Raw genomic sequence first — 11,930 nt, 5'->3', positions numbered from 1 at the left:
GAGATGGGCCAATCAGATTATTTCTCTCTGAAGGCTCTTAACTGAAAACGGAACTAGGACCAGGCAAACAGGAGAGGGAGATAAAAACCCAGAGAGAAACTCTGAGAGACCAGGGAGTGACTAGTGCTCTTTGCCTAAGGGAAAGGGGCCAGGTGTATTTCATGTCTGTTTGGACAGATCCATATATTCATATACATAAATACTTTATGCCTATTTCATAGAACTTGGCACATGAGGATGAAAATGGGACATTTTGCAGGCGAGTTAGGAGCCATACACTGATTCAAAGACTTCACTCTTTCTTCTATTGTAGGAGGTCCACTTCCCTCTTGAGTAGACCCCTCTCTCCCATCCGTGCTGCTGGGCATCCCCTGGCGGTTTTCTGGCTCCTCTGAGATGTGGAAGGGGTGCCTGCTCCTTTTCTTCTTCCACGCTGGGCCCTTTTGGTGACGTTTGCCTGCTTCGCCTCTTGGCCTTATCTGTACTCTCAACTGTCCCCTAGTGTTGGGGACTCCAGCGGGCTGTGGGTGCTGGCCGGGGCTCCAGGCGCTAGGCTCTGCCTCTCCTACAGCTGCTACACCTGGAGCCCCGTCGGAGCGTTTCAGAGCTGGACACTAGCTAAAGTGGTGAAGACAGATTTTATTCGGTAACTATAGCAATCGAGGAGAAGAGACCCCAGTGTAGAAGTGGGCTCAAGTCCAAATATATGTGGGAGGTCATAGCCAAAGAGCAGGATGAAGGGGAAAATGAAGCAGTAGGTGGAAAATGACCAAGAGGGACCATCGAGGATGGAGGGATTCTTACTACAGTGGACCAGACAAGCCAAGGATGGGGCTCCGTGATGAGGCCTTGTCGGAAAGAGGGCTTGGAGGAGCCCGTGTGACGTTTGGTCAAGGAGAGAGTCTTTGTCAGCCTTCACTCCACCAAATTTGTATTGCGTTTCTGGAACCACAGATGGATTGGAGCTGCATCTTGTTCTCGTCTTAAATGAGGGTCTTGTCTCCCTTTTGTGTTACTCGGTTACATTCTCCTAAAGAGGTACTGTCTCAGTTCCCAGTAGCTCAGACATGGAAGCAAAACTTATCTTTCTGATTATTCGTTCGGGCTTCATGCACAGATCTATGGCAGCCGGGACTTGCGGGGGAAGAAGATTTTCCTGAGAGCAATCTGAATGACAGATGAAATACAGTGCTTGAAACCATGCCCTCCCGGCCCTCCAACAACCGAGGCATTGTTGAGGACCAACTTGTGACCTCATCGTCTCTTTCCTTAATCTTACGTGACAGCCCTCCCCAGCCCTTCCTGCAGACTGACCCTGTGGAGCCTAGACCAGCCACACCTGGATACCACCTGGGACCCAGCCAGGGCGCAAGCCAGAACTGCTCTCTCACCCTCCCCACCCTCCCCACCCTCCCCACCCTCCCCACCCTCCAATACGTGGAAAGAAAAGACACAGAAAACTCAATGTACCTCAGCCTGACCCCTGCCTCAAAACTAGGAAAGCTGTATTTCTTTCCAACTCTCTACACTTCATACTTTATTTAAGAGTTGTTTGCAATATTTTATTTATTTTTAAAATGTATGTATTTAAACTTGAGTTAACATGCAGTGTAGTATTGGTTTCAGGAGTAGAACCCAGTGACTCATCACTTACGTACAACACCCAGTGCTCATCCAGACAAGTGTCCTCCTTAATGTGCATCACCCACTCAGCCCATCCTCCCACCCAACCTCCCCTCCAGCAACCCCCAGTTTGTTCTCTGTGTTTAAGAGTCTCTGACGGTTTGCCTTCTTCTCTGTTTCTATCTCATTTTTCCTCCCCTTCTCCCTATGTTCATTTGTCTTGTTGCTCAAATTCCACGTATGAGTGAAATCATATGATGTTTATCCTTCTCTGACTTGACGTATTTCGCTTAGCATAATACATTCTAGTTCCATCCAGGTTGTAACAAATGGCAAGATTTCATTCTTTTTGATCGCCAAGTAATACTCCATTGTATATATAAACCACATCTTCTTTATCCATTCATCAGTTGATGGACATTTGGGTTTTCTCCACACTTGGCCATTGTTGATAGCACTGCTATAAACATTGGGGTGCATGTGCTTCTTCAAATTAGCATTTTTGTATCTTTTGGATAAATGCCTAGTAGTGTAATTGCTGGGTCATAGGGTAGCTCTATTTTTAATTTTTTGAGGATCCCCTGTACTGTTCTCCAGGGTGGCTGCGCCAGTTTGCATTCCCACCAGTCTTGCAAAAGGGTTCCCCTTTCCCCACATCTTTGCTAACATCTGTTGTTTCCAGAGTTCAATTTTAGCCATTTCTGACAGGGGTGAGGTGGTATCTCAGTGTGGTTTTGATTTGTATTTCCCTGATGATGAGTGATGTTGAGCATCTTTCCATGTGTCTGCTGGCCATCTGGATGTCTTCTTTGGAAAAGTGTCTATTCATGTCTTCTGCCCATTTCTTTGCTGGATTATTGTTTTTTGGGCGTTGAGTTTGATAAGTTCTTTATAGATTTTGGATACCAACCCTTTTGCTGATATGTGATTTGCAAGCATCTTCTCCCATTATGTCATACTTTACAAAAATGAAGTCTGACAGAACCACTTCAGGACCCTTTCCAAAGAAGTAATGTTTTACTGAAAGCGATCGGAAAGAAAGGCACAGGTAGGCATTCACAAGAATTAAGATACAGGAGTTAACCTAGACCTTTGGGTGGGAGAGGGGCCTGAGCTGTGAGTGTAGAGAACTTCTGCTGGGAGTGTCATGGTCCCGAAATGGGGTTCTCCCTAGAAAAATGGCCATTTCTTTTGATATTTCCAAAATCGTCACTCTTGGGTTTGCCCTGTTTTCTCATGCACCGTTTTTCTTTCCAAGAAAGTGCTAGTGGTTCTGTGTCCTGGCACTTAGCTGCAGCCTCTTTATAAATGTGTTCTCAAGTCTTTACTGAAAGACTGTCCTTTTGGAAAAGCATTTTCCAGGAGCACAGCATTAATTCAAGAGAGCTCTCGCAGCTTTTATTGTCGCTCTAATCCTGTATCGCTTTGCACAGGATACCACCATTTGTTTGTATTTTCCCTACAGTTTTTGTTTTTGGTAGCTTTGTACCGTTCTAGTGGCAGCTGAAGTGATTTTGAGCATTTGCAGCATGATGTTAATTAACCAAATGTTTCAACCTGGAACTTTAAACACCTGGGCCGCCATAAATTGCTCTGAATCTGTGTGGAAATCTCGGAACAGTGGGTGTTGAAGATTTGGGATAAAACAGAGAGTAGATGGCGAGAGGTTTTATGCTCTCCTCGTTTTGTGAGGCAAAATAAAACCAGACGAGGAGGCGTCGGGCTCCTTAGAGTTTATTGCCTGCAGCAGGCATTGTCACTCGGGCGCAGGTTAACCCGCAGTGGCTCCAGAGCCTGTGTCTGAATGTAGATCGCTCAGGTTTAGTCCACGTTTGACCCTGTTTCCATTTCACTTCCCTATTCTGCCAGTCATTGGGCTTGATACGTTAAAAAAAATTTTTTTTGACGTTTATTCATTTTGGAGAGTGAGAGAGACAGAGCGTGAGCAGGGGAGGGACAGAGAGGGAGACACAGAATCCGAAGTAGGCTCCGAGCTGTCAGCACAGAGCCCGACGTGGGGCTCGAACTCACGGACTGAGCGATCATGACCTGAGCTGAGCTGAAGTCAGACGCTCAACCGACTGAGCCACCCAGGCCCCCCCCCCCCCCGCGCCCCCCCGGGCTTGATATGTTTTCAAGCTTGGAGAGTTGCAGCAGAGTCAAGGCTGGCCATGGGAACCGCTGGGGTGTCAGGCGAGACGCTGGCACCCAGACCCTCTACTTGTTATTTCTTCCCGCTAGGGATCCTGACCCACAGAGCATCCACAAAAGGAAGCGTATTCAAGTCGGAAAGGAAGCGCTATGTCATGAACAGTGGAGCAGACACCTGACAACCTCACAGAATCACCCGCACAAGAAAGGGGGCCTTGCTGGGGCCCCAGTGCGTCAGAATGGGTGTGCCTATGGAACAGACCCATCCTTTCTTCTACCCAGTCCGAGGTGCAAGAGCTAAAGCGGACTGAGGACAACAGTTGACTTGTCTACGGCAGGACTTTTCGGAAGCGGCACGAATGACATTTCTAATTCTCTGTTGTGGGGGGCTGTCCTGGGCAGGATAGGATGTCTGGCAGTCTTCCTGGCCTCTCCTCACCAGATTTCAGTAGTGAAATTCGTCCGCCCTAGTCTTGGCAACCAAAACGTCTCCAGGCATACATTGCCGAGCCTCCCCTGGGGTACAATTGCCCCCCCCACCCCAGCTGAGGATTGCCGGCCTATGGGAAGCAAACCCTAACTGGTCTGGGTTTTCCCAGTGGTAACCAGGTTACGAAGCCCAAGCTGGGTCATGGACCCGTGAGGAGAGAATCTAGAAGAAGCCTTTTTAAGTCGAGTGCAAAATGGGACTGAAGCTCTTTCAGACGTTGGCTTCCAAATGTCACGTGTTAGAATCATCTGGGGGTTTTTAAAAATTCTCATACCCTGGCCACACCCCAGTGTCAGTTAAAATCAGTATCTCGGAGGGGAGAACCACACCTTCAGGGTTTTTAAAGCTTCCTAGGGATTCCAGCGTGCAGCCAGATGTGAGAACCAGTGCCTTAAAGTACAGTCACTAGTTAAGGTGCGGTCACATTGCCTGGCTGGCAGATGTGCCATGTGACAGACCACTTCCTGACCGTACCAGTAGTTCCCAAACTTCACCTTGCATCACAGTCACCCGGAGGGCTACCTGTTGAGAAAGAAATCTTTCTGCTTCATTAGGTCTGGGGTGGGGCCTGATGTTTTGCATTTCTAAGAAGTTCCCAAGTGGTGCTGATGTGACTGGACCATCAAAGCGCCTTTGAGAACCCCTGCTGATGCCCCTCAACGTGAACCTTCTTACCTGAGGAGCAGGGGCTCCAATGTCCCAAGTCAACAGCACCACCCGATGACAGACCCAGAAGTACTCACCAAGCACCCTTGTTCCCTCACCCCTTCATCTTCTCAGGGTGTTTTCTCTTTTTTCCATCTTGCGTGATTCATGGCCCACTTAGTTCTAGAGAAGGCTCTCTCCTGTTATCAACCTTAACAGTCCGTGCGAGTGCTCAGAATTTCGACCCAGAAATTTCTCATGCCTTCCCTAGCCATAGTCATTGAATCTGTTTTTCTCCATTTGCCTAGCATTAAAGATCTTAGGGAAATACCTTTTATTTACTTTTATTGTTTTCAGATTGCCCTTATTTGGTGATAAACCATCAGTGGGGATTTCTTCCATTTTCAATGTATCATGTTGTAACACTTTGGTATTGAAATCAATTTGGGGGGCTAACTTAGAAATCTACCACCATTTTCAAACAATGAATTTTTGACAGAAAACCTTTGGAATTGGGAGACTGTATATTCAATGTAGCAGGTCTTTCTTTTTTTTTTTTTTTTTTTAAACTTACGAGGTACAAGCTTCCATGATTTAAACACCTTGTTTAAAACATGATTGTGTTGCTCTAGAAGGTTCAACCTCTTGGAAGACAAAGGCCAACCCACATGTCCCTATTTCTGTCTCCCATTAAAATGACTGTCCATCCAGAAATAAAGAAGGTATTCATGGGTACATATTTGGTGAGTTAAGTCCCAGGGTTATGCAGAGGGCTTTTCTGCAAGGTGACCAGAGGGGGTCACTTCATTAAACAGGAGGTCTCCGTTACCCGCTGCTTGGAATCCTTTGAAGCAGGGCTGCCTGGCTCTGTCTTTCCTCTTGACACACAAATCTTCCCAAACATTTTGAGACGGACCGTCCCTGTGTTTGGTATCTGCCCCTCGGCTTTGCAGAGTCACCTTCTCGCAGACCTTTCTGTGACCCTAACAGACGCTGTTGGGATGTGTTTGGGAAGAAAGCAAATACGCCTTGGGAAATCCAGTGGGAATGAGCTTCAGACAGGGAAGCTAGAAGCGGGCTGTCACCCAGGCTTTGGGACCAACCGGTGGTGTAGCCTTGGACAAGTCGCTTCTTCGTTTATTTTGCCTTCACCTTCCTGGTCTGGAAAGTTGAGGGAGTTAAGCCGGGCAGGCTAGAAGCCTCCCTCTGGTACTACTGATGATGAGACGTGATGAGACGGTGCCCCGTGATTATGAGACGTGATGTGTTTGTTCTTAGGCTGCGGGCCCACACGAACAGAACTGCCCCAGGGAAGTGAACCCTGGGCTTGTCCCCACAGTTGGCACGTCAAGGCCGTACATTGGTTGGAAGAGGCAAAGACCGGTGGGTGGCCGCCTCTCTGTTTTGCCCTTCGGTGGCTAAAGAATACTGCAGCAGGCAGCTAGGAAAAATTTTTTCTTTCATTCAAGCCCTTGAATGTTACTCCTCATAGGCATTTTTTATATACGCAAAAATACCTTACTAGGTACATAGGCCGGACCGTCTACCGGGATAACGAGGTGGCCTGGCAAATTCCGTATTAAGCAGGTAGCGTATGCGATCACCCTAGGGGTAGAAAGGATCCTTAAAGATGTTTGCTCTTAAAATCTTCCAACAGGGCAGGATGAGAGTAAGGTCTGGTGCCCAGCCCCAGTTAATACTGCTTTTCTTTTTTTCTGTCTTGCCCAAGTTTGTAGGAGAGCAATAGCTCCTCATGTGGTGGGTTCTCTGGATTTACGCAGAGGCTCACAGCGAGAGAAGGCAGGGAGGTGTGGGGTAAGTTCCTCGGTTGTATGTGGGGATCACCGGGAGGCGGGGAGCAGGTGAGCAGAGTCAGGAGGGAGCCTAAGGTGTCGTCTTCCTGATATTTCCACAGACACGAACACTTGTCTGCATCGTGTTTAATGCATTTAAGGCCGGGCTCACCCCTTTAAGAAATAAAGATTAAGGAAGCTGTGCAAATGTAAACTTGGAAGAAAAAGAATGAGCAAAAGAGCACTGGAGGGTTGAATACATGTGGTGAAACTCTGTCACAAGCCAACAGGCCGGTTATCTTTGTAATGTGCACATAGCAGTGGTTTACAGAGTGGATTCCCGTGCCCACTCCTGAGATAAAAACATTAAAGGAACATGCCCAGGAAATTCTTTTTCCTTTTAATCAGGACAAAGCAGCTTATTGAGACCTGGGCGAGTGTATTGGATTTCACCTTTAATCTCCCGCACGTCAGTCTCTTTACAAGAGGTCATTCTCTGAAAGGTACAAGTCAGGGGTGCTTGGCAGGGAGCCCCAGAATGGCCTTTATCATCTTGATGACAATTTTTCCAATTTAGTTAACAGTTTATTCAGTTGTAAAACTACAGTGACTCATGTAATTAGAGGTTTCCTTCTGTGTCAACAGAGAGGATTTCTGGAGCTTGGTAACAAGTTGGACGACTTTTCTGCCACACTTCAAAAGAAGTAGTCAATCATGGGACCGTAGTTTTAGAATGTCAGAACTGGAAAATGGCCGCCTGCTAATCATCCTTAAATAAGACCTCTGATTAATTACAAAATGAATTATCCAAGAGTGACAGAAGTTACTCGGGCCTCATTGAAGTCTTACCAGGTCACCTCTTCCAGGCCAGGTGAACAGGAAGAGGGAAGAGAGGTTCTCCTTCGTGAACGTTCCACTTAAAACAAACACACAAACAAAAACAAAAAGCTACAGAGCTCGCAGTGATGGACAGGAGATCTTGTAAAAGTTTTTATCCAATGAAGCGATTTTTATTTTGCCTCTCCTGGATTTCGTGTCTTCCTTGAATGTGGGCAGGCTGAAAGGTGTGTGTAAAATACTCCTGAAACACTGAACGCAGTGAAAGTTCTCCACAGCTGTCGTTATAATAGTTCATTAAATAAATGTGGGGTGGTTTTTTTTGGTTGTTTTGTTTTATTAAACTGCTTGAATATTTCATGAGCATGAGTGAATCACAACAACTCTTGGAAAAAGATACTGTACATTAATCAAGTGACCACAGGGCAGGATGAAAGTCTGCAATTTGAAATTCAAGAGAATTCCAGCTAGGATTCCCTCGTCAAGGTGGTCATTTCTTTTTCTGTTCCTGAGAAGCTTATTGGTTATCTCCCAGGGTCATAGGTTACAGTACTGCCTGGGCCGTGAAAGGTCTGCCCGGATCCACTGTTATTCTGTGTGTGTGTGTGTGTGTGTGTGTGTGTGTGTGTGTGTGTGTCCATCCCTACAGCATGCACCATAGCCTGGCTTATGAGACATTCATAATTGGCGTATTCATGAAACACATGTATAACACGCATTAGATGGCAGCTACTTTTTTAGATAAAAAACCAGCTCACTCAATCCTCATGATAAACCTGTCAGATAGGCAGGCACTCCTGTCCCATTTTGCAAACGAGAAAACGGCGGCTTGGAGAGGTTAGTAATTTGCCCAAGGTCACAAAACTAGGAAGTGACAGACTGGAATTTAAATCCCAGGCCTTGTGATTTGGAAGCCCGTTGATCTATGCTCCTGTGTTGCTTTGCTCGATAAATCTTTGTTGAAATGGAAAGAAGTCTTATCTATGAAGAGTTTATAAAGCAAATTCCCATGTCATTTCATTTGATCCTCAAAGTACCAGTAAAGAGGCCATAACTCTTCCCATTTCAGGACAGGGAAAATGGGGGCTCGGACAAGTGGATGAGTTTCCCAAAGGCTAGCGAATTATAGGGGCGAAGGTGGGAACCTGGATGCCCCCTGGCTCCAGCTCTGGCTTTCTTTCTGCCTTAGCTGCCGTGGAGTAGTAACTCCCATGAGCAGGCATCCACTTCAACCCCTTTTATTTCCAGCCCACCTCCTTCTGGCTTTCATTTCTCCTGAGTCAGTAGTTAACTCAAATAGAAGGAGTGTGGACGGGTGTTTGCATCAAGGACGGTTCCTCCAAATACCAGCTTTTCTGCAATTCCTCCTGGTATATGACGTATGGTTCTTCCTAGTCCCTGCTCTGTGAACAAGTAACAGTCACTTGCTATGGGGGGAATGGATTTGGGAAGTCAGAGTTAAGTAAAACGTTCGTGGGTAATGTTCTGTGTACTGGGCACCTGTTGAGTACATGGACCCCAGGGCTTCAAGCTACAGGGCTGCAGAGTAGTCCCCGGCCCTGCTTTCCACCATAGCACCCTTCGTGTCTCAAGGAGCAAACTGCTTTCTTGTTTCAGGCCTGTACTGGCTATTGACAGAAAGTGTAATGAATTTGGGCTGATTTCTCCACTTCTTTCCCAGTGGGAATCTCCCGTTCAGTTCAAGTTGTCACTCCTTTCTCAAAAAACCGAATCTTTCTTTACCTGTCTGTTTATATTTCATCTTGTTCCACAGAAGTTAAGGTAAATTAAAGGAAACACAAAATAGAAAAATACAACTAGAAAGTAGAAAACCAGGGTGAGAGAAGATAGAAAACGAGAATAGGGCGAGGCCTGAGGATAAGAGATTTGACTTTTAGCTTCTCAGCTAGAAAACAAACAAAAACAGAATGCAAAATGCAGTTGATTCCAGAATTCTTGTTGATGAGGAAGGGAAAAAAAAGCCTATAAAGGAAAATTCTCACTGAGGTTCCTTTTAGATGGTAATTCTGCGTGAACAGTGTGGTAGGCACGGAGGGTATGAAGGTGACCTTGAATCTTTCAGTCTAGCAGGTGAGTCAAGCAAATTAAAGCCTACGGATAAAATAAGAGAAGCTGAAGGGCAAGCCAGTGTGGTGTGTGAGGGGGAGAGAGACTCACCTTGACAGGGGGTCTGGGAAGGTGCCTGAAAATCCCACCTGACTGAGCCTCCAAGGGAGGATTTGCTCTTGGTTGGAGGAGAATGAAGAGATGGGCATTCAGGCCATAGGGAGTGTTAGGAGACGTGGTCAGGGCTGCGGGGCTTGTGTTTGGGATGCAACAAGGAGACCGAGTTTTGGGTCAGGCAGGAGGAGACGGATGAGGAAGGCAAGATGGGAAGGGAGGTTAGTGGGAGGCTGTGCCTTTGAGGGAGTTGGATGGTTGCTGGGGAAGGACTGTGTCCTGACCTCATGCGGGAGGCTCATTCTGTCACCCGGCTGACTGCGGGGGGCTGACGGAGGGAGGAGGGATGTCAGTTAGGGCAGAGTTGCAACAACAGAGAAGTGGCCGGGCCCCAGCTGGGCCAGTGGCGGTGGAAATGAAAAGCAGAAATGTGGGGAGTCTGTGGGAGACAAATGTAAAAAGATTGGGTCCTATGTGGAGGTTGAACTAGGAGACTGATAGAATGTAGAACAGGAGAAATCAGGAGGTAGGTTTGGGATATGCTGAGGTTATCCGGTTCATGGGGATCTGACAAAACCAGTCTTTTCTGGTTTGACTGCAGTCAAGAACTGGTCCAGAACTTTGGCTTCTCTTGACTACATTCACGTTGAACCATGGCTCACTAGCTATGTGTTCTTCCACAAGGAATCCGAGCCTTCATTTTTCCATCTGTGAAATGGGGGTCACGTCAACCACGAGTGGTTGTGGTAAAGATTGAAGGACAATGTGCACATTTGGAAAGCACTTTGCACACTATAATGCCCTAGTAAGCAGTCTCATGGGGGTTATTTCTACTCCCGGTACTTTTAGGCTGGACTTGTTTTCCTTCCTAGCCTTGTGCTTCCGCTTCACTGTCTCATCTACAGTTCTGTTGGTGACGTTTGCTTCCCAAACACATGCTCAGAACTCTGGGTGTGAGCAACTGTACTACTCAACTCCTCAACCAAGTGTCCCCGAGGACAGAAGAGCAGACGCTGTTGGAAGGGGGAGTGCCAGCAGTTCTGGTGCCTCTGGGCTCCCCAAGCTAGTGGTTGAACACTTGCAAATGGGACCGTCTGCAAAAGCAGCAGCGAAAGTGACAGGCAGTGGAAATGGCGATGTGGCCTTCTGTGGGTCCCCGAGGGCAGCTGGCAGTAGGAGAGGGCCTCCGAAGGGTCAGTGAGTTGTTATAATATTCCTAATTACCTGGGTATCATGGGCTCAGCTTCTTATTGGGGAATTCTCTCTCTAATTAACATATCCCTTCTCTGACATGCTCACAGGTCTCTGCTAATTCAAGAAACAGCGGAAAAACACACCGAGAGCTCAGCCTTAATTGAAAATATAGTAATTAGATTGTGCAATCTTACCCTTCATTATAGAGCCAGATTTTTCTCAGGGTCTATTTCTTTTCTGATGGTATTATGCCCTGACAGAATTAATAAAAATTTCTGGGGGATCTGTAGCAGTGTTTTGAAACTTCACGACTCAGTCTGAACCCAGAAGGACCTAGGACCTAGGACCCATGTCATTCCACTTTTCTCGGATCCTTTGCCTGAGTCGTCAGAGAATAAAACAGGTCCTTGTGTTGTCGTGCACATGAATGGGATACCATTTCATCTGAAGTCACTGGCTCTCATTTTTAAAGTTGGTCAAGGAGTATATTCAAGGAATGGACAGTTGTCAGATGCAGCACCATGCTTCAATTTGGACAAAAGGGGTCCCTGTGCCAGCACCCATACTTGAACTTGAATGTGCATGGGGATCACCAGGAGATTTTGATGGAATAGGCCCAGGGGCGGGGGGGTTCCTGGGATTCTCCATTTCTAGCAGCTCCCAGTGGTGTCCACCCTCCTGCTGATGGAGCACAGCTCTGATGGGCCCCACTCTGGGGGCCCTTCCCCACCTTATTCCTTCCCTGTGAGACAAGGAATCCATGGGTCCAAGGGGATGTGAGGATCCACAGTCTGGACCCCTCCTCCTAGACTTTGCTGTAAGGGACTTGTCCTAGAGTTTCATGCCCAAATGCCTAGTGCCTTCTTTGAGGGTCTTCTCTGGAATCTCTCTGGTTCGTTCACTTGAGGGGGGAGTGTATGCCAGGTCTGCAGGGTAGAACAGGAGGGGGCACCCATTCTGGTCTAGTGGGAAGAAAAAGGCTGCTGATCTTTTCTAATTTCTAATCCCAAGGGGAA

General features: G+C 47.1%; 1 protein-coding gene across 12 annotated transcripts in view; it reads left to right on the top strand.

Annotated features, from left to right (window-relative positions):
* GLIS3 (GLIS family zinc finger 3) overlaps positions 1-11,930 on the top strand; it is a 578,617-nt gene that overhangs the window by 360,809 nt on the left and 205,878 nt on the right. The gene's annotated exons all lie outside the window — the stretch shown is intronic.

This window comes from Acinonyx jubatus, chromosome D4, assembly GCF_027475565.1.
Source record: "Acinonyx jubatus isolate Ajub_Pintada_27869175 chromosome D4, VMU_Ajub_asm_v1.0, whole genome shotgun sequence".
Taxonomy (NCBI): Eukaryota; Metazoa; Chordata; class Mammalia; order Carnivora; family Felidae; genus Acinonyx; species Acinonyx jubatus.
The sequence above is the reverse complement of the archived record's forward strand: the minus strand, read 5'-3'. Positions and strand labels throughout refer to the sequence as shown.